Source organism: Chlorocebus sabaeus, chromosome 1 (assembly GCF_047675955.1).
Source record: "Chlorocebus sabaeus isolate Y175 chromosome 1, mChlSab1.0.hap1, whole genome shotgun sequence".
In the NCBI taxonomy this organism is placed as follows: Eukaryota; Metazoa; Chordata; class Mammalia; order Primates; family Cercopithecidae; genus Chlorocebus; species Chlorocebus sabaeus.
Genome location: NC_132904.1, coordinates 84584598 through 84607151, shown reverse-complemented (window position 1 = coordinate 84607151; position 22554 = coordinate 84584598).

The following is a 22554-nucleotide window of genomic DNA, read 5'->3' as shown; positions in this document are numbered from 1 at the left end:
AATCTTTTTTTTTTTTTCCTCTGTTATTCGGTCTGGAAAAGTTCTACTGCTCTATCTACAAGTTTTTTGACTCTTTCTTCTATTCTTCTCTGTTCATCTATATTTCACTGTCAAGCCCAACAGGTGAGTTATTTATTCTTTTATTATTTATTTATTTATTCATTTTTTCAGTTATTTTAAGATGGAGTTTTGCTCCTGTTGCACACACTGGAGTGCAATGGTGCAATCTCATCTCACTGCAACCTCCACCTCCCTAGTTCAAGTGAGTCTCCTGCCACAGTCTCCCAAGTAGCTGGGATTACAGGCACGGGTCACCACGCCTTCCTAATTTTTTGTATTTAGTAGAAACGGGGTTTCACCATGTGGGTCATTTTGGTCTCAAACTCCTGACCTCAGGTGATCTACCCACCTCAGCCTCCCAAAGTGCTGGGATTACAGGCATGAGCCACTGCGCCCAGCCCTTTAGTTATTATTATTCTTTTTAGCTCTAAACTGTCATTTAGTTATTCCTGTGGTTCTAATACTTTGCTGAAAATTTCTATTTTTTATTTGTTTCAAAAGGTTTCAAAATTCCATATTGGGACAGTTTTATAATGCCTGCTTTATAGATTTTGTCAGATAATTTCAACATCTGCGCCATCTCATCTCAGCATCTGTTGATTTCTTTTTCCCATGTATGTTAAGCTTCTCCTTGTTTTTCACATGATGACAAATTTTGGATTGTATCCTGCTTAAACAGCATAGAAAATGTTCACATTTTGTTTAGTTGGGTTCTGGCTGCAAGTTCAGTTTTACCTTCTGTGGGTGTTGTCTATGGTTCCAATGTCAGTTGTGTTTTCAAAGCCTTTGCTTCTATACATTCTGCTTGTGCTCCACCTACTATGGTGGACCTAGGTGGTGATGTATATGTCACCACTCAGTTGTCAAAGATTTAGAGGTGCTGATTAGAATCAGATCTATGCATGTGCTGCCTAGCACTTCATGTACAATTTGCATGGGCTCACATTTCTCAGCTACTCTTTATCCTTAATCTCCTTGTCAGTTTCCAGTTCCCTTGGGATCACTTTTTTGGCCCTCCAGCAGAAAAGCTGGGGCTTTAGTTAACCCACTCCATTGCAGGGCCAAGACCAGGGTGAAATAAGTGAGGCACATTTCTTGGTTACAAAAATTAAGAAGGCACTAACAAATTCAATAAATAAAATTTTAATGCAATATTTTAAAAAATCAAAAGTAATGTGAAAATTTATAATGAACAAAATGTTGCAATTTAAGTAAAGATAGGATCCAGCTCTGCACTTTACTACTCAGCCTCACTTCCTCAACCTAATTTCAGCCCTCTTTTGCTGTATATTTCTACAACTGCACCTCCATCTGGAGCCAGATAGCAGGAAGACAGGCCAAAAAAAAAAAAAAAAAGTAACCAATTTGGTGGTACTTTGAATTCTGGCCTTCTTGCTCAACCTTCCTGTTACTAATTATATTTCAGAGCCTTCAACTAGTTGATCTACGCATTCTTTCCAGGTTTTGCAGCTATACTCAACGAGAGAAACAGAGTAGAGGGTGGTTATTTCATCTTAACTGGAACAAGAACCAGAGAAGAATATGCTTAGATTGCTACAAGGAGCTAGATGAAAAATTGACAAAAAAGTAAATTCTAGGGGAAAAAGCAATAAATATTTCAAAAACCAATTCTGTCACCTTATTCTTTCTAGTAAAACTTTTTATCCTTAAAAATAAAATTAGCTTTCTAGGAATTATACAATACACTCTTTCCTTTCCTTCATCTTCCAGGGGAAAGTGCATGTGTATGTAGATGCATGCATGCATGAGTAGGCATGTGTACAATCACGCCCCAGAGAAACACAGAAACAGAAATAGAAACAAAGCGGGAGGGACTTAGATAATGATCTTGTAGATTTAGGTTGAGTTTCTCCTGGGTTCCCTTTACTATTAGGGAAAGATTAAAATGTTCGGATAAAGAACTTAAAAGGTGCTATATGGATTTTCTTCTTCGTTCCTATTTTGAGGAAATCATCAGAGGGACAAACCACTCTCATGGGTACAGTATTTGCTACCATTGACAATGTCACAGTTTTTTCTATTTATCCAAAAAGGATACTTACATAAAGGGTAATTCATTGTTTTAAGCAAGGTAGGTCAAGTTCAGCACTGGCTTTCCTTTAGCTATCTGCATAAGTACATTAAAAATATGAAACTGAGCCTCTGCTGCTGACACCCAGGCAAACAGGGTCTGGAGTGGACCTCAAGCAATCTCCAACAGACCTACAGCTGAGGGTCCTGACTGTTAGAAGGAAAATTATCAAACAGGAAGGACACCTACACCAAAACCCCATCAGTACGTCACCATGATCATCAAAGACCAGAGGCAGATAAAACCACAAAGATGGGGAAAAAGCAGGGCAGAAAAGCTGGAAATTCAAAAAATAAAAGCGCATAGCCCCCGGCAAAGGAGCGCAGCTCATCGCCAGCAACGGATCAAAGCTTGACGGAGAATGACTTTGACGAGATGAGAGAAGAAGGCTTCAGTCCATCCAACTTCTCAGAGCTAAAGGAGGAATTATGTACCCAGCGCAAAGAAACTAAAAATCTTGAAAAAAAAGTGGAAGAATTGATGGCTAGAGTAATTAATGCAGAGAAGGTCATAAACGAAATGAAAGAGATGAAAACCATGACACGAGAAATACGTGACAAATGCACAAGCTTCAGTAACCGACTCGATCAACTGGAAGAAAGAGTATCAGCGATTGAGGATCAAATGAACGAAACGAAGCGGGAAGAGAAACCAAAAGAAAAAAGAAGAAAAAGAAATGAACAAAGCCTGCAAGAAGTATGGGATTATGTAAAAAGACCAAATCTACGTCTGATTGGGGTGCCTGAAAGTGAGGGGGAAAATGGAACCAAGTTGGAAAACACTCTTCAGGATATCATCCAGGAGAACTTCCCCAACCTAGTAGGGCAGGCCAACATTCAAATCCAGGAAATACACAGAACGCCACAAAGATACTCCTCGAGAAGAGCAACTCCAAGACACATAATTGCCAGATTCACCAAAGTTGAAATGAAGGAAAAAATCTTAAGGGCAGCCAGAGAGAAAGGTCGGGTTACCCACAAAGGGAAGCCCATCAGACTAACAGCAGATCTCTCGGCAGAAACTCTACAAGCCAGAAGAGAGTGGGGGCCAATATTCAACATTCTTAAAGAAAAGAATTTTAAACCCAGAATTTCATATCCAGCCAAACTAAGTTTCGTAAGTGAAGGAGAAATAAAATCCTTTACAGATAAGCAAATGCTTAGAGATTTTGTCACCACTAGGCCTGCCTTACAAGAGACCCTGAAGGAAGCACTAAACATGGAAAGGAACAACCGGTACCAGCCATTGCAAAAACATGCCAAAATGTAAAGACCATTGAGGCTAGGAAGAAACTGCATCAACTAACGAGCAAAATAACCAGATAATATCATAATGGCAGGATCAAGTTCACACATAACAATATTAACCTTAAATGTAAATGGACTAAATGCTCCAATTAAAAGACACAGACTGGCAAACTGGATAAAGAGTCAAGACCCATCAGTCTGCTGTATTCAGGAGACCCATCTCACACGCAGAGACATACATAGGCTCAAAATAAAGGGAAGGAGGAAGATTTACCAAGCAAATGGAGAACAAAAAAAAGCGGGGGTTGCAATACTAGTCTCTGATAAAACAGACTTTAAACCATCAAAGATCAAAAGAGACAAAGAAGGCCATTACATAATGGTAAAGGGGTCAATTCAACAGGAAGAGCTAACTATCCTAAATATATATGCACCCAATACAGGAGCACCAAGATTCATAAAGCAAGTCCTTAGAGACTTACAAAGAGACTTAGACTCCCATACAATAATAATGGGAGACTTCAACACTCCACTGTCAACATTAGACAGATCAACGAGACAGAAAGTTAACAAGGATATCCAGGAATTGAACTCATCTCTGCAGCAAGCAGACCTAATAGACATCTATAGAACTCTCCACCCCAAATCAACAGAATATACATTCTTCTCAGCACCACATCGCACTTATTCCAAAATTGACCACATAATTGGAAGTAAAGCACTCCTCAGCAAATGTACAAGAACAGAAATTATAACAAACTGTCTCTCAGACCACAGTGCAATCAAACTAGAACTCAGGACTAAGAAACTCAATCAAAACCGCTCAACTACATGGAAACTGAACAACCTGCTCCTGAATGACTACTGGGTACATAACGAAATGAAGGCAGAAATAAAGATGTTCTTTGAAACCAATGAGAACAACGATACAACATACCAGAATCTCTGGGACACATTTAAAGCAGTGTGTAGAGGGAAATTTATCGCACTAAATGCCCACAAGAGAAAGCAGGAAAGATCTAAAATTGACACTCTAACATCACAATTAAAAGAACTAGAGAAGCAAGAGCAAACGCATTAAAAAGCTAGCAGAAGGCAAGAAATAACTAAGATCAGAGCAGAACTGAAGGAGATAGAGACACAAAAAACCCTCCAAAAAATCAATGAATCCAGGAGTTGGTTTTTTGAAAAGATTAACAAAATTGACAGACCACTAGCAAGACTAATAAAGAAGAAAAGAGAGAAGAATCAAATTGACGCAATTAAAAATGATAAAGGGGATATCACCACTGACCCCACAGAAATACAAACTACCATCAGAGAATACTATAAACACCGCTACGCAAATAAATTAGAAAATCTAGAAGAAATGGATAATTTCCTGGACACTTACACTCTTCCAAGACTAAACCAGGAAGAAGTTGAATCCCTGAATAGACCAATAGCAGGCTCTGAAATTGAGGCAATAATTAATAGCCTACCAACCAAAAAAAGTCCAGGACCAGATGGATTCACAGCTGAATTCTACCAGAGGTACAAGGAGGAGCTGGTACCATTCCTTCTGAAACTATTCTAATCAATAGAAAAAGAGGGAATCCTCCCTAACTCATTTTATGAAGCCAACATCATCCTGATACCAAAGCCTGGCAGAGACACAACAAAAAAAAAAGAGAATTTTAGACCAATATCCCTGATGAACATCGATGCAAAAATCCTCAATAAAATACTGGCAAACCAGATTCAACAGCACATCAAAAAGCTTATCCACCATGATCAAGTGGCCTTCATCCCTGGGATGCAAGGCTGGTTCAACATTCGCAAATCAATAACCATAATTCAGCATATAAACAGAACCAAAGACAAGAACCACATCATTATCTCAATAGATGCAGAAAAGGCTTTTGACAAAATTCAACAGCCCTTCATGCTAAAAATGCTCAATAAATTCGGTATTGATGGAACGTACCTCAAAATAATAAGAGCTATTTATGACAAACCCACAGCCAATATCATACTGAATGGGCAAAAACTGGAAAAATTCCCTTTGAAAACTGGCACAACACAGGGATGCCCTCTCTCACCAATCCTATTCAACATAGTGTTGGAAGTTCTGGCTAGGGCAATCAGGCAAGAGAAAGAAATCAAGGGGATTCAGTTAGGAAAAGAAGAAGTCAAATTGTCCCTGTTTGCAGATGACATGATTGTATATTTAGAAAATCCCATTGTCTCAGCCCAAAATCTCCTTAAGCTGATAAGCAACTTCAGCAAAGTCTCAGGATACAAAATTAATGTGCAAAAATCACAAGCATTCTTATACACCAGTAACAGACAAACAGAGAGCCAAATCATGAATGAACTTCCATTCACAACTGCTTCAAAGAGAATAAAATACCTAGGAATCCAACTTACAAGGGATGTAAAGGACCTCTTCAAGGAGAACTACAAACCACTGCTCAGTGAAATCAAAGAGGACACAAACAAATGGAAGAACATACCATGCTCATGGATAGGAAGAATCAATATCGTGAAAATGGCCATACTGCCCAAGGTTATTTATAGATTCAATGCCATCCCCATCAAGCTACCAAGGAGTTTCTTCACAGAATTGGAAAAAACTGCTTTAAAGTTCATATGGAACCAAAAAAGAGCCCACATCTCCAAGACAATCCTAAGCCAAAGGAACAAAGCTGGAGGCATCACGCTACCTGACTTCAAACTATACTACAAGGCTACAGTAAACAAAACAGCATGGTACTGGTACCAAAACAGAGATATAGACCAATGGAACAGAACAGAGTCCTCAGAAATAATACCACACATCTACAGCCATCTGATCTTTGACAAACCTGAGAGAAACAAGAAATGGGGAAACGATTCCCTATTTAATAAATGGTGCTGGGAAAATTGGCTAGCCATAAGCAGAAAGCTGAAACTGGATTCTTTCCTTACTCCTTATACGAAAATTAATTCAAGATGGATTAGAGACTTAAATGTTAGACCTAATACCATAAAAACCCTAGAGGAAAACCTAGGTAGTACCATTCAGGACATAGCCATGGGCAAAGACTTCATGTCTAAAACACCAAAAGTAACAGCAGCAAAAGCCAAAATTGACAAATGAGATCTCATTAAACTAAAGAGCTTCTGCACAGCAAAAGAAACTACCATCAGAGTGAACAGGCAACCTACAGAATGGGAGAACATTTTTGCAATCTACTCATCTGACAAAGGGTTAATATCCAGAACCTACAAAGAACTCAAACAAATTTACAAGAAAAAAAACAAACAACCCCATCAAAAAGTGGGCAAAGGATATGAACAGACATTTCTCAAAAGAAGACATTCATACAGCCAACAGACACATGAAAAAATGCTCATCATCACCGGCCATCAGAGATATGCAAATCAAAACCACAATGAGATACCATCTCACACCAGTTAGAATGGCGATCATTAAAAGTCAGGAAACAACAGGTGCTGGAGAGGATGTGGAGAAATAGGAACACTTTTACACTGTTGGTGGGAGTGTAAACTAGTTCAACCATTATGGAAAACAGTATGGCGATTCCTCAAGGATCTAGAACTAGATGTACCATATGACCCAGCCATCCCATTACTGGGTATATACCCAAAGGATTATAAATCATGCTGCTATAAAGACACATGCACACGTATGTTTATTGCGGCACTATTCACAATAGCAAAGACTTGGAATCAACCCAAATGTCCATCAGTGACAGATTGGATTAAGAAAATGTGGCACATATACACCATGGAATACTATGCAGCCATAAAAAAGGATGAGTTTGTGTCCTTTGTAGGGACATGGATACAGCTGGAAACCATCATTCTTAGCAAACTATCACAAGAACAGAAAACCAAACACCGCATGTTCTCACTCGTAGGTGGGAACTGAACAATGAGATCACTTGGACTCAGGAAGGGGAACATCACACACCAGGGCCTATCATGGGGAGGGGGGAGGGGGGAGGGATTGCATTGGGAGTTATACCTGATGTAAATAACGAGTTGATGGGTGCTGACGAGTTGATGGGTGCAGCACAGCAACATGGCACAAGTATACATATGTAACAAACCTGCACGTTATGCACATGTACCCTAGAACTTAAAGTATAATAATAATAATAAAATAAATAAATAAATAAATTTCCACCATTAAAAAAAAAAATTTGAAAAACATATTCAAATGTACTATTTGAAGAACGCAGCTCAGGATTTTTGCTTGTTTGCTCCTGGACCCAAAACTGTTTTGTTCAGTGAATATGGCCAGTGTTAGATGGAAGGCTGTAAAACGCAGGGCAGAATGTATTTAAATATTATTTGAATTTCACTGTAGAAAAAGAACCGTGTACAAAAGCTGTTGACTGCTTTTTAACTTTGCGGTCTCTGGACCTTTGAATTCACTGCAGTAAAAAACAAATTTTAACCTACATTTGGCCCAGTGAATTTTTTGACAGTGAATTTTTCTATAAATCTGGAAAACTCTAAAATATCCCCTAATTTTCCTCCCTATCTCCTTCCCTGCCTCCATCCTGCCTTTGTTTTCTTCACCCCTTTACTTCCTTCCTCTCCAGGAATGCTGACTTAGCACCTTATTTTGCCTGTCTCTTTACTAGACACTGTGGACTATGCAAAAGTAGATGAGACAAATAATGATCTAGCTGGGAGCATTGCCATTTATTCGAGGGAACAGGCATGATCACATGGAAGAGTTAAAACAGTCTTGGAACAATGTGCATTCCAGTGTAGAAATGTCTCACAGAGATGGTCCTTCTAGATTATTTCTGATCTCTTTAGAGAGTCAGTGTGTCTCATACTCATTACGTCTGCATAGGCTTTCTATTTTCCAGTGAAAAAAGAATTTAGTTTATTGCTCTGTGTGTGTGGGGGGGGCGGTGAGAGATCTTTTATTAAAAATGCATATATGTATTTCAGGTACATGTTGCTACCCTTAACTTAGCTATTGCTTTAGCATGTCAAATTTTCTTATATTACCCTCTGTAAAGACATTTCTGTTCTCAGCCTATGAGTCAAGTCACGTGACACTGACTGATTGCTGAATAAGCCTTGAGCCCTGGGTCAGGCATTCCGAGGGTCACAAAAGAAAACCTATCCCGTGGCCTATTTTATGAACCCTTAGTTCATTCCAGGCAAAGCTTCCCATGAGGTCCCTGCACTCTACTCCGGCTTGATCCCTAGTGGAAACTTCCTAGGCAGCCTGCATACCACTGGGTCTACTCACCTAGAGGGCTTCTGTCTGCTTTCGGTAATTAGGGCAAGACAGCTGACACAGATCTATCTGGGAATTACCAGTCTCCCGTGCACACTCTCTGGCTTCCCCAGGCACTGTGCTTGGGAATTAACCTCCCATGATATCATTCAGAAGGGAGGTGGCTCATGATGCCGTCTTCTAGCACGACTGACCTGAGGTGCTCTGAGGAAACCTGGAGGCTGACAGTGTCAGACAGGAATAATGAGTACAGGAAGAGAGTCCTCAGGAATTACTTCAGGATGCTACCCAGCTCCTCCCACTCCAGCTTCTCAACACATCCTAGAGAAGCAATTAGCACTGGGAGGTGGTGGAGGAGCAAGGCTGTGTGCAGGAACTGGCTGCCCAATTTAGCAAATGAGAGGTGGGGGCTATCTCCCGTGAAGCGATAGATGTATTTGGGAGAATAGTTACCTGGAGAGAAGCAGACTCCTGCCTTTTCCTGGGAAGTCTATGACCTATGATTTGTTAGAAATGGTATTTTTTTTTTTTTATTCAGAGGAAGGAGTTTAGTTTACAGTAGATTTTGAATATGGTTGTAATAAAACAGCCTTCAAATTTTAGAATTTGTGTGAAGAAATCTATTATATGCCAACCTAAACCCCAATTTCCTTTTCTGAGTTGTGGGTTTAGGTAGCTTTAATTTTGGGGGTCTCGTTCTCCATTTTAATAAGGCAAGATTAAAACCCACTGGCACCTCATAGCTTGTAACAGCTCCCAGCAGGATGAGGGGAGACTGAGCTGCCAGGTTTCAAATGTGGGCTGCACTTAGGTATCCTGAAGCCTGTCAGTCATACATACCACAATCACAGAGGAAAGACAGCAGCGGTATGCAAGTCTCAGTGGAAGAAATAACTTTTAGAAAATATATTTATATTTTCCCCTTATCTAGGTGCTGCTTCTGTTGTTGAAGCAGAGACTCAGAGACACATGATTTACAGATTTAGTAAGTAATTAAAATTTTTCTAAATTTCATGGCATAGGCATGTGCTGCCAAGCCTCCTCATCAGCAACCAACTGATCTATTCATTAATCATTTTTCTTAACTAGCTCTAGTTGAGCTAATAACATTCTATATGCCAAACTCTAGACATTGACCTATAAAAAGTTTACTCGTTACATTCAAGGTACTCTGAATCATTTGGGTAAAACATGTAACAAAACTTATTGTAATTGATAAAGTGTATTGTGACAGAAGCATTATCTAATTATTATTTAACAAAACACATGCAAGAAGGCAAGGTCTTTCTAGGCAAAGAGAGGAGCACGTGGAAAGAATGGAGATACATATGTGCAAGTGGCATGTTCAGCTCACTATTATGGAGGGGAAGGGCAGTGAGTGGGACTGAAAAGGCAGGTGAGGACAGATATTTAAGGAACGTGCCATGCTACAGAGTATGGATTTATTCTGAAGTTAACATTTATATAAGAATAGTAAGCAGATGTAACTGGTATGATCTACTTCACCATCTTGGAGTACAGATAAGCTTACAACAAAAGAATAAAAATATCCTAGCAATGTTTTAGGATACATACTGGAAACTTCTCTGGAGGGACAGACATGAATGGGAATGGAGAGGAACACACAGGGAACCCAGCTGTGTCTTCTATAGTTATTTGGTTGTTTAACACAAAGTTCTGAAGCAAGTTACTACAGCATTAGATTTGATTAAAATGGTGATGAGTAAAGATCTGACAATAAAATAATTTTTAAGGGGCTATATCCTTTAACATTCAAATTCACTCGAGTCTCCATTTGTGCAAGGTGGTAAGTGTTATAGGCTGAGTTTTATCATCTCGCCAAAATTCATGTATTGAAGCCCTAATGCCTGGTACCTAAGAATGTGACTGTATTTGGAGATAGGCTCGTTGTTGTTGTTGTTGTTGTTGTTGTTGTTGTTGGAGACAGGGTTTCCCTCTGTTGCCCAAGCTGGAGTGCAGTGGTGCGGTCACGGCTCACTGAAGCCTCAGCATCCCAGAGTTCAGGTGATCCTCCCAAGTAGCTCAGACTATGCGGGACTACAGGCATGAGCCACCATACCCAGCTTATTTTTGTATTTTCTGTAGAGATGGGTTTTCACCATGTTGCCCAGGCTGGTCTCAAATTCCTGGGCTCAAGTGATCTGCCTGCCTGGGCCTCCCAAAGTGCTGGGATTACAGGTGTGAGCCACCTCACCTGGCCTGGAGATATGCTGTTTAAAGGGGTAATTAAGGTAGAATGAGGTCAGTAGGGTAATCCAGTATGACTGGTGACTTTATAAGAGGAGGATATGAGGACACAGATATCTGCAGAGGCCATGTGAGGACCCAGGGAGAGGATGGCCATCTACAAGTGAAGGAGAGAGAATGCAGAGTGATCCAGTCCAGCTGATACTCAGATCTCTAACTTCTAACCCCCAGAATTGTGAGAACATACATTTCTATTGTTTAAGCCACCTAGTCTGTTGTACTTTGTTATGGCAGCCCAAGAAAATTAACACAGCAAAGGTTGTAGAGTGTCTCTCTTGGGGCTTTCTCAATACACAGCAGTTGTCTAAGAACCCTTGGGAATGATTCAGTTGAAAACAGCTGCAACTGCTTCTAGGCTAAACAAGAACTTAAGAATCAGATCTGGCCACAAGCAAATGCCAGTGTTTTGTTTACCTTGCTTCTTTTACTATCAATGGTGCAGCTGAGGACTGGTGCTGCACCAGTGAACGTTTCCTGATCAGTTGCAGCAAAGACACCTTTACTGGTCTGGATCCCACTCCCACGAGCATTCCCTTCATTTAAAGATGCTCTAGATTGGACTTAAAAGGTCAAGGTTCTTTAGTTTACATTTAAGGCCCAGTCACTGTGCCTAAAGTTCTCCTCTAGGCTAAGGAGGAGTTGATAATGTCAGCCACATGTCCATTCTCATGTCTATTTAGGTCCTATTGTTGAGCCTACCTCGCCAGTCAGCCTCTCCTTCCCCTCTTGGTACACTCCCTTTCAGTCCTTTCTGGATCAGTGGATCTTTTGTGGAAACGAATCAACTCTTGAGTAAAACCTGAACCTCAAGAAGAAAGGAGACTCTTCCTCTCGATAGGCTCCTAAGTTTTCTGCATTTATCCCCATACCACAGTTCTGCTTATCCAGGGTATTAGATGCCTAGCTTCTTTACACTGGCCTAAGGAACCTGTTAAGCAAATCTCTGCAGCATAAATAGGTCTGATTGATGGTGCTTTGCTGCTCTATTATAAAAAAAAAAAAAAAAAAAAAAAAAAAAAGCGGCTGAAATTTTTTTAAAATGGCAAGTTTTCTTGATTAAACTCCAAATACTCAGTATAGTCATACAAAAAAGAGTCACATGATCAAAACTTCCGAATTCCAAGCAGTCTCTAAATTGCCACTAACATTATCTTTTAAAAATAAAAATAATGACCAATTTTCTTTTTCATTGCTTACAGGACACAATCTAAATTATTTCTCAACTTGACTCCAACTAAAAACAAAGGAACACAACAAACAAATTTCTACTCCACTTTCAAGGTTCAGCTCAAGTATTTAGTGCCATTTATATGCTCCCAAATAAATTGACTCATACTTGCTTCTTTGATTCCTAATTATTTTTCTGAAGTTTGTCTACTCTACTTAAAAAAGGAAGGCCAGGAGCTCTTCTTTTTTCATCTTAACAACCACAAAGAACAGCAGAGTACTGGCGCATAGCAAATAAATAAGTAAATTGAATAGATATTTGTAAAGCATTGCTGATTGCAATGTGGATTATATCTTAGATATGTCTTTAAAGTTTTACCCGCCAAGAAGCAGAGAATCAAAGTAGAAATGATAAGCCACTTAAGCAAGAAATGATGTGTCTGGACTAAGGAAATAATAGTGAAGATGAAGAATTAGATTTTGCAGATATATAATTGGTATGTGGTATTTGATTGGGTAAAAGGTAGTATGAAGAAGATAAAATGATCACCAAATGAGTTTACAGAAAATTGAGGTAAAGTTGTTTGTTTTATTCTGATAGAACATAAGAGAACCAGTAAGTTTAGTGTGCTCAGACTACTTTTAGTACTTACTAATTGTGAGGAAATACATTGCTATTAAAGAACTCAGTCTAGTTGGAAGTGAAGGCATGCATCGAAATTGATAAATAAAACTGTTAAATGGCTTAGAAAAATATCAAATTGATAAATGACGAGAAGCAAACATTATGGAGAAAAATATACCATCTACCTCCCAGAGGAAAATAAAAATCAACATTGCAATTGCTGTGTGGTCTGGAACCAACTGCTCCACTGCTCTGAGCTTGGGTTCTGAAATGGTAATTAATACTTTTGTTGATTTAACATCTGGACACTAGGAAAGCTGTTGATAAATTGCCTTGAGCTCACTAGGCATTGCTCAGGATTCTTTCTGCTCGGCAAAACCCCAGCTCATGCTAGATTTTGCAGGGAAATACCTTGGGTCATGTAACTGAATAGGCTAGAGATAATGGGATGCAGAGGTAGAGTATCAGGCAAGACTCTTCAAAAAATGCCATTAATATAATAAAAAGGCAACTTACAGACTAGCAGAACGTATTTTATATTTTCTCTATATACATATACAATGCGCACACAATAGTATATTATATAACTATAAAACAATTTATCTACACTGTAACCATATATTTATGTATCTTTGTGATTGTTTATACCTTTTGGAATGAGTATTCTTACAATTTATTAATAAGAAGGCAAATACCCCAAATAACAATAACAGAAGATTGAAACAGATACTTCCCAAAGAAGATACATAAAATACACAGTAAAAGTATATACAAGTTATTATACCTCTACAATAATATTAATAATAAGATATGAACTGATAGAGCAACTTGATGAATGTCAAAAGCATTATATTAAGTGAAAGAAGGCAGACACAAAAGACCACATACTGTATCATTTTATTTATATGACATTCTAGAACAGCAAAACAAACCTGTTGTGATAGAAAGCAGATTAGTGGTTTTCTTTAGATTAATGACGGAAATGGTAGTGGAGATTTATTACAAATGTGCCTAAACGAGTTTTTCTGGAGGTGAGAATGTTCTATGTCTTGATTATGATGTGTTTTCACAAAAGTGCACTTCCAAGAGTGCTCAAACTGTATGCTTAGAATGGGTACACTTTACTGTACTCAAATTATAAATTAATAAAATATATTAAAAGTCAAGGTAATGCAATTATGGCTCTTTGGGTAAAGCTACCAAATGAACAAACCACTATTATGTAATTATTCAAAGAATAAAAGGCGAAAGTATTGAATTATCTACAAAATGAAATACTGCAGAGGGGAAATAACAATGAAATGAACAAAATTATGAGACTGTTACAGGGAAATCTATGGAAATGTATTGAAAATACTATGCAAAAATACTATTTGTTACAATTGACCCTGGTTGTAATAGAATGCTTCAACAAACTGACTGACATATAAAATGATAAAGAATTCAAAGAACTACCTGCTCAAAAATCACTCAAACTAGATGATTATATGGGAAATTTGACCAATTCTTTAAAAACCATTCTTTTTTAAATTGTTCCAAAGCATAGAAATAAAATAGAATAAGAAAAGTTTGAAACAAATGTAATGTTGATAACTAAACCTGACAAAGACACACACAAAAAACGAGGAAATCATGTTTCCTTATGAATATTGACTCAAGAATCCTAAGTATTTGCAAATGAAACCTGCCAACAAGGTGTCAAGAAAATAATACATCATCACCAAATCATATTTGTTCTGGAGATTAAAGACTCACTATTAAGAAAGCTATTAATATAAATCCTTATATTAATATTAGTAAATCTATTAATATAAATCCTTATATTATTAGTAAATCTATTAATATAAATCCTTATATTAATAGTTCTCAAGTAAATAATCATTTGATTCCATTGATATGTTCAACAAAATTCAACACAAAAGAGAAACAAGTGACCCTAACTCTATGTTGATTGATAACATATTTATATAGAAAAAAGTTAATCTAAGAAAATCATATTTTGAATGTACACTCAATAAAATGTGCTTGAGTGTACAATTTTTGGTATTAGTCAATGATTCTGAGAAAAAATCTTAAACGTTGTTAGAATAAAAAGAAATGAACAGAAATTGTGAGCTTTATTAAGTTATATCAGTGATGGTATTGGTATAGACATTTTAACACTGGTTTATGTACTGTAGGATGAAAGAAAGGGTAAATATGGAATAGGAAAAGGCAAGGACAAATGCTATGGTATTGTATTTGAATTTTTGTTAGCATTAATGTTTAAATACATGCAATTAAGCCATGGAAAGATTCAGAAGCAATGTTACCCTGGTAGCCATAAGTATACTTTTTCCCCAGATCTTGGCTTCTAAACATCATTATTCACTACAAATAACTGGAATCCTTAGAGATATAACTGAATCTATGTCTTTGGCAGAGTAAGTACAAAGTGACCTTGAAACATTTTGTTGTGACAGAGAGTAATGGCAGAGTAAGTACAAAGTGACCTTGAAACATTTTGTTGTGACAGAGAGTAAAGGAGTATCACGAATTGAGGGTACATATCAAAATGATCCAGAATCCAAAGGACTCCCATTATCAAAATTTGAGATGATTTGATTATTAACATTAATAATCATAATCTTGCTTCTAGCTATGAAGGAGTAGTTTGTATCTGACTAGTATTACAACCAAGAACAACTATAAAACCTGGATTTTAATTTTAATTTAATTTCATTTTATTACTATTTTTTGTTCATATGGGGACTGACAACTATAAAACCTGGATTTTTAAAAACAGTGGTTTGAAATCATTAGAGAGAAATCAAGGCAAACAGGATTTAAGGAGCCATTATCCCAAAAGAAAAAAAAAAAAGGCATCGAGGTTAGTCGTAGATCAGAACAGCTATTTTTCTGCCTGCAATTTGTCAATTTGCTTCAGGGGATAAAGCAGGAGGAGAAACTGCAGTACTCTTGCTCGAATGGGATGCCCCCAAAAATTGGAGTTCAATACGCTTTGTCAACCAAATTTGAGGTATTCAGATCCTTGCAGAAAGAAAATTGCAGAAAGAAAACACAAGAAAATGTCTAATGTCATTTAGACTGGTTTAGACTTCTGGCCTATGTCTTTCTCCCATGCTGGACTCTTCTTGCCCTCGAATATTGGATTCCAAGTTTGTCAGCTTTGAGACTCAGATTGGCTTCCTTGCTCTTCAGCTTGCATGTGGTCTATTGTGGGACCCCGCCTTGTGATTGTGTGAGTCAGTACTCCTTAATAAACTCCCCTTTATGTATACATTTATCCTATTAGTTCTGTCCCTCTAGAGAACTCTGAGTAATACAGATTTTGGTATTAGTCAATGATTCTGAGAAAAAATCTTAAACGTTGTTAGAGAATAAAAATACATTACTTTCAAAGAAGCAAGTACAAGACTGGCTGTGAAGAAAAAGCATTAACTATATAAACAAATTAATAAAAGTTACTTCATTAAAATTTAAAAACATTATTCAAGACATCATTAAAAGGATGAAAAAATGATACAGTAGAGAAGATATCACTTTTTAAAAAAATAAATGAGCAAATGTCTTTGAGAGAGTACAAGATGACGATCCATCTGAACAAAAAAAAAGAGAAATGTCCTCAACACTGTTAATTGGCAGAGAAATGAAAATTAAAACCTATGAGATACCACTACACATCCAAAGAACGTGTTAAAAAATGACATTAACAAATGTTGCCAAGGAGCTCTCATACGCAGCCGATGAAAGTATAAAGTCGGTGCAACCACTTTGAAACTATTTGTCAATATTTACCAATGCTAAACACATGCAGATCTGTGACTCACAATTCTACTCTTATGTGTATACTAACATAAATGCAAATTTATACACAACAAAGACATGAATAAGAGTGTTCATAAAAGAACAAGGCAATATTGCCTCACACCAGAAATATGGTAGGTATCCAATCACAGAAAAGGTGGAAGTTCAAAGAACTGTTGAAACTCAACGTAAAAGAAAAAAAATCCAATTAGAAAATGAACAGAAGGCATGAATAGAGGCATTCCACTGAAGAGGATGTACAGATGGCAAATAAGCACATGATAATATGTTCAACATCAGTAGCCACTAGTGACAAGCAAATTTAAACTACAATAAGATGTCGTAAGATATCTGTCATAATGGCTAAAATTTGTTTATGATGTTGTCAGATACTGACAAGAATTCAGAAAAACTGGAATCTAAACATTGATGTTGGGAATGTAAACTGTTACAGCCACTCTTGAAAATAGTAGGCAGTTTCTTATGAAATTAAACATGCAACCACTGTAAACCCAGCATTTGTGTTCTTGGGCATTTATGCCATAGAATAAAAGCTTATGCTCACACAAAAATCTATACATAAATATTCATAACACTTACATGTAATAACCCAAAACTGTAAACAAACTGAAAACTGTCAGTGGGCAAATGGTTAACAGACAGTGATACATCCCTACCATGGAATATTACTCGGCAATTAAAAGGGAAATATACTGAGTGAAAAAAAGCCAATTCCAAATGGTTACATACTGTATAATTCCCTTATGTAACATTATTGAACTGACAAAATTAAAGATATGGAAAACAGATTAGTGGTTGCCAGGCGTTGGGGATGTGGAAGGTAGATGTGGCTATAAAAATGCAACACAACGGCTAGGTGCGGTGGTTCACGCCTGTAATCCCAGCACTTTGGGAGGCTGATGTGGGTGGATCACGAGGTCAGGAGATCAAGACCATCCTGGCTAATACAGTGAAACCCTGTCTCTACTAAAAATACAATTAGCCAGGCGTGGTGGCGCCCGCCTGTAGTCCCAGCTACTCGGGAGGCTGAGGCAGGAGAATAGGGTGAACCTGGGAGGCCGAGCTTGCAGTGAGCCAAGATCTCGCCACTGCACTCCAGCCTGGGTGACACAGCAAGACTCCATCTCAAAAAAGAAAAAAAAAAAAAAAAAAGCAACACAACAGATCCTTAAGGTGAAAGAAATGTTCTTCACTATAATGATGGATACACAAACTCGACATAATAAAATTGCAAGAACTAAAGACACACACACACACAAGCACAACTGGAAACGCTAAGCAAGCTTGCTGGATTATTTCAATGTCAATGGAGAAACCCGGTAAAAGGTACACAGGTTATCTCTGTATTACTTTTTACAAGTGCAAATCAAAGCCAATGATATATAAAACAGATAAATAATCATGAAAAATTGGGTTTTATACCAGGAATCTAAGGTTCATCAATGTGTTTCACCATGTTAATCAAATACCTTCTTAATGGATGCAAAAAGAAAATTGACAAAAGTTAACATGCACCACGATTTAAAAAAAAAACTCAGAAAACTAGAAATAAAAGGCAAACTTTCTCAAACTAGTAAAGAATATCTATACAATCTTCATCTATTTTATTTTACTTAATCGTCTGATTGTGATCAAAAATATTTTTGAAACAACGCATGAATTTAGCAAACTCAATGTCAAATTAAAAAGTGTAAGGTCATTGCACAAAAATCAATTGTATTTTTATACATAAACATTGAATTGAAAAATGCGTATCCAAGCCAATTATGTAAAATATCTCCCAATTTAGATTTGCCAGATTTGTTATCCCGAGATCTGATTCACATTACATATTTTCGACAATCACCTGAATATCCTATTCCCCAATTAACTTTCACCTGCTGATTTTAGTACCAATTAATGATTTCTCTGACTCAATTATTACTGTGGTGGTTGTAAAATGGCTTTTGAAAACTTCTACATTTACGAGTTGTTATTCTTCTGTAAAGAACGGTTTTCCTATAAGAATTTTAGAAGAAAACGGCCGGGCGCAGTGGTTTTTTTTTTTTTTAAACGGAGTCTCCCTCTGTCGCCCAGGCTGGAGTGCAGTGGCGCGATCTCGGCTCACTGCAAGCTCCGCCTCCCTGGTTCACGTCATTCTCCTGCCTCAGCCTCCCTAGCAGCTGGAACTACAGGCGCCCGCCACCATGCCCGGCTAATTTTTTTTTTTTTTTTTTTTTTTTTTTTGTATTTTTAGTGGAGATGGGGTTTCACCGTGTTAGCCAGGATGGTCTTGAACTCCTAACCTCGTGATCCGCCCACCTCGGCCTCCCAAAGTGCTGGAATTACAGGCGTTAGCCACTGCACCCGGCCGAGGTCAGGAGTTTAAGACCAGCCTGACCAACATGGTGAAACCTCGTCTCCACTAAAAATACAAAAATTAGCCTGACATGGTGGTGCGCGCCTGTAATCCCAGCTACTCCAGAGGCTGAGGCAGGAGAATTGCTTGAACCCAGGAGGTAAAGGCTGCAGTGAGCAGAAATCGCACCATTGCACTCCAGCCTGGGCGACAGAGCGAGACTCCGTCTTTAGAAGAAAACATAGGAAACACCATTCTGTAGATTGGCCTTTGGAAATCATTTATGGCTAAGTCCTCAAAATCACCTTCAAGAAAAAAATTGACAAATGGGACCCAATTAAATGAAACAGCTTCCGCACAGCAAAACAATCAACAGAGTAAACAGACAACCTAGAGAATGGGAAAAAATATTAGTAAACTATGCATCTGACAAATGTCTACTATGCAGAGTCTATAAGGAATTTAAATAATTGAACAAACAAGCAAAAAACACATAACCCCATTAAAAAGTGGGCAAAAGACTGAACACTTTTCAAAAGAAGACATATAAGTAGCCAACATACATATGAAAAAAAATGCTCCACATCACTTATTTTCAGAAAAATCCAAATCAATACCACAATGAGGCATCTCACACCAGTCAGAATGGCTATTATTAAAAAGTCAAAAAAAAAAAAAAAAAAAAACAGATGTTGGCAAGGCTACAGAGAAAAGGGAACACATACACTGTTGGTGAGAATACAAATGAGTTCAGCCACCGTGGAAAGCAGGTTAGAGATTTCTCAAAGAACGTAAAACAGAGCTACTATTTGACCTAGCAATCCCGTTACTGTGTATATACCCAAAGGAAACTACATCATTCTAGCAAAAAAAGCCCGTGCACTCACTTGTTCATCGCTGTGCTATTCACAGTAGCGAAGACATGCAATCAAGCTAGGTGGCCAACAATGGTGGATTGGATTAAAAAAGTGATTATATATTACATATATAATTATATACATAAGTATATATAATATATATCTCATATCATATATATCACATATATGATGGAATACTACACAGCCACCTACATAGTAGGTGTAAATATTTATGAGGTATATGCGATATTTTTGTTGAGGTATACAATGTGTAATAATCACATCATGGAAAACTGGATATTCATCCCCTCAAGCATTTATACTTTGTGTTATAAACAATCCTTTAGTTATTTACAAATGTACGATTAAATCATTATTGATTCTAGTCTCTCCATTGTGCTGTCAAATACTAGGTTTTATTAATTCTATTTTTTTTGTGTGCTCATTAACCATCTCTACCTCCACCCCACCCCACACTACCTTTCCCAGCCTCTGCCAACCATCCTTCTATTCTATATCTCCATGAGTTCAATCTTTTTAATTTTTAGGTCCCACAAGTAAGTGAGAACATGAGATGTTTGTCTTTCATTTATTTCCTTTTACATAATGGTTTATTTCATTTTACACAATGACCTCCAGTTCTTTCCATGTCGTTGTAAATGACAGGATTTCATTCTTTTTTATAGCTGAATAGTACTCCATTGTGTATAGGTACCACATTCTCTTTATCCATTCATCTGCTAATGAACTCTTAGGTTGCTGCCAAATCTTGACTACTGTGAACAGAGCTACAACAAACATGGAAATGTAGCTATCTCTTTTATAAAATGATTTCCTTCCTTTTGGGTATATACCCAGCAATGGAATTGCTGGATCACATGGTAGCCCTATTTTCAGTTTTATGAGGAATCTCTAAACTGTTCTCCATAGTGGTTGAACTAATATACATTCTCATCAGAAGTATATGAGGGTTCCTTTGTCTCCATATCCGCCCCAGCATTTGTTACTGCCTGACTTTTGAATAAAAGCTATTTTAACTGGGGTGAAGTGACAGCTCATTATAGTTTTGATTTCCATTTCTCTGATAATTAATGATGTTGAGCACCTTTTCATATGCCTGTTTGCAATTTGTATATCTTCTTTTGAGAAATGTCTACTCAAATCTTTTGACCATTTTTTTAAATCAGATTATTAGAGTGGTTTGAGCTCCTTTGTATTCTGGTTATTAATCCCTCGTCAGATGGGTAGTAGGTAACTATTTTCTCCCATTCTGTTGTTTGTCTCTTCACTTTTTTGAGTGTTTCCTTCGCTATGTAAAAGGTTTTTAGGTAGATGTGATCCATTTGTTCATGTTTGCTTTAGTAGCCTGTGCTTGGGGGGTGTTGCCCAAGAAATTTTTGCCCAGATCAATGTCCTGGAGAGTTTCCTTAATGTTTTCTCACAGTAATTTCATAGTTTGAGATCTTAGATTTCAGTATTTAATTCATTTTAATTTGATTTTGTATAAGGTGAGAGTTATGGATCAAGTTTCCTTCTTTTATATAGGGATATCCAGTTTTTCCAGCATCATTTATTGAAGAGATTGTATTTTCTCTGATGTATGTTCTTGGCGTCTTTGTCAAAAATGAGTTTACTGTAGGTGTTTAGATTTGTTTCTGGGTTCTCTATTCTGTTCCTTTGGTCTATGTGTCTGTTTTTAAGCCATGATCATGCTGTTTTGGTATAGTTCTGTAGCATAATTTGAAGTCAGGTAATGTAATTCCTCCAGTTTTGTTCTGTTTGCTTAGGATAGTTTTGCCTATTCTGGGCCTTTTGTGATTCTATAGAGATTTTAGGATTTTTTTTTTCTATTTCTGTGAAGAATGTCATTAGTATTTTGATAGGGATTTAATTGAATCTGTATATTGCTATGGGTAATAGGGACAGTTTAACAATATTGATTTTTCCAATCCATTAACATGGAATATCTTTCCATTTTTTTGTATTCTTTTCGATTTTTATCAGTGTTTTATAGTTTTTTTTTGTAGAGATCTTTCACTTCTTTCATTAATTCCTAGATATTTAATTTTATTTGTCATTATCATAAATGGAAAAACATTTAAAAAATTGGGATATAGAAATATTACTGATTTTGTATGTTGATTTTGTATCCTTACAACTTTAATTTTTTAAAATATTAACTAACATTTTTCTCTTTCTTTTTTTTTAACTTTTATTTTATGTTTAAGGGTAGAAACTATGGTTTATTACATAGGTAGGCTTATGTCATGGGGGTTTGTTGTACAGATTATTCCATCACTCAGTTACTAAGCCTAACACCCATTAATTATTTTTCCTGATCCTCTTCCTCCTCCCACTCTATTCCCTCCAAAAGGCACAGTGTGTGTTGTGCCCCTCTGTGTGTCCCTGTGTTCTCATCATTTAACTCCCACTTATAATGAAGTATTTGGTTTTTTGTTCCCCCAAAAATATAAATCATTGTATTATAAAAACACATGCATGCATATGTTCATTGCAGCACTATTCACAATAGTAAAGATATAGAATCAACCTAAATGCCCATCAACTATAGACTGGATAAAGAAAATGTGGTACACATACACCATCGAATACTATATGGCCATAAAAAAAAGTGATATCATGTTCTTTGCACGGAGACAAATGGAGCTGGAGGCCATTATCCTTGCCAAACTTTACTGAATTTGGTCATCAGTTCTAATAGTTTTTTTGTGGTGTCTTTAGGCTTTTCCAAATATAGGATCGTGTGATCTGCAAACAAGAATAGTTTGGCTTCCTCCTTTCCAGTTTAGATGTCCTTTAT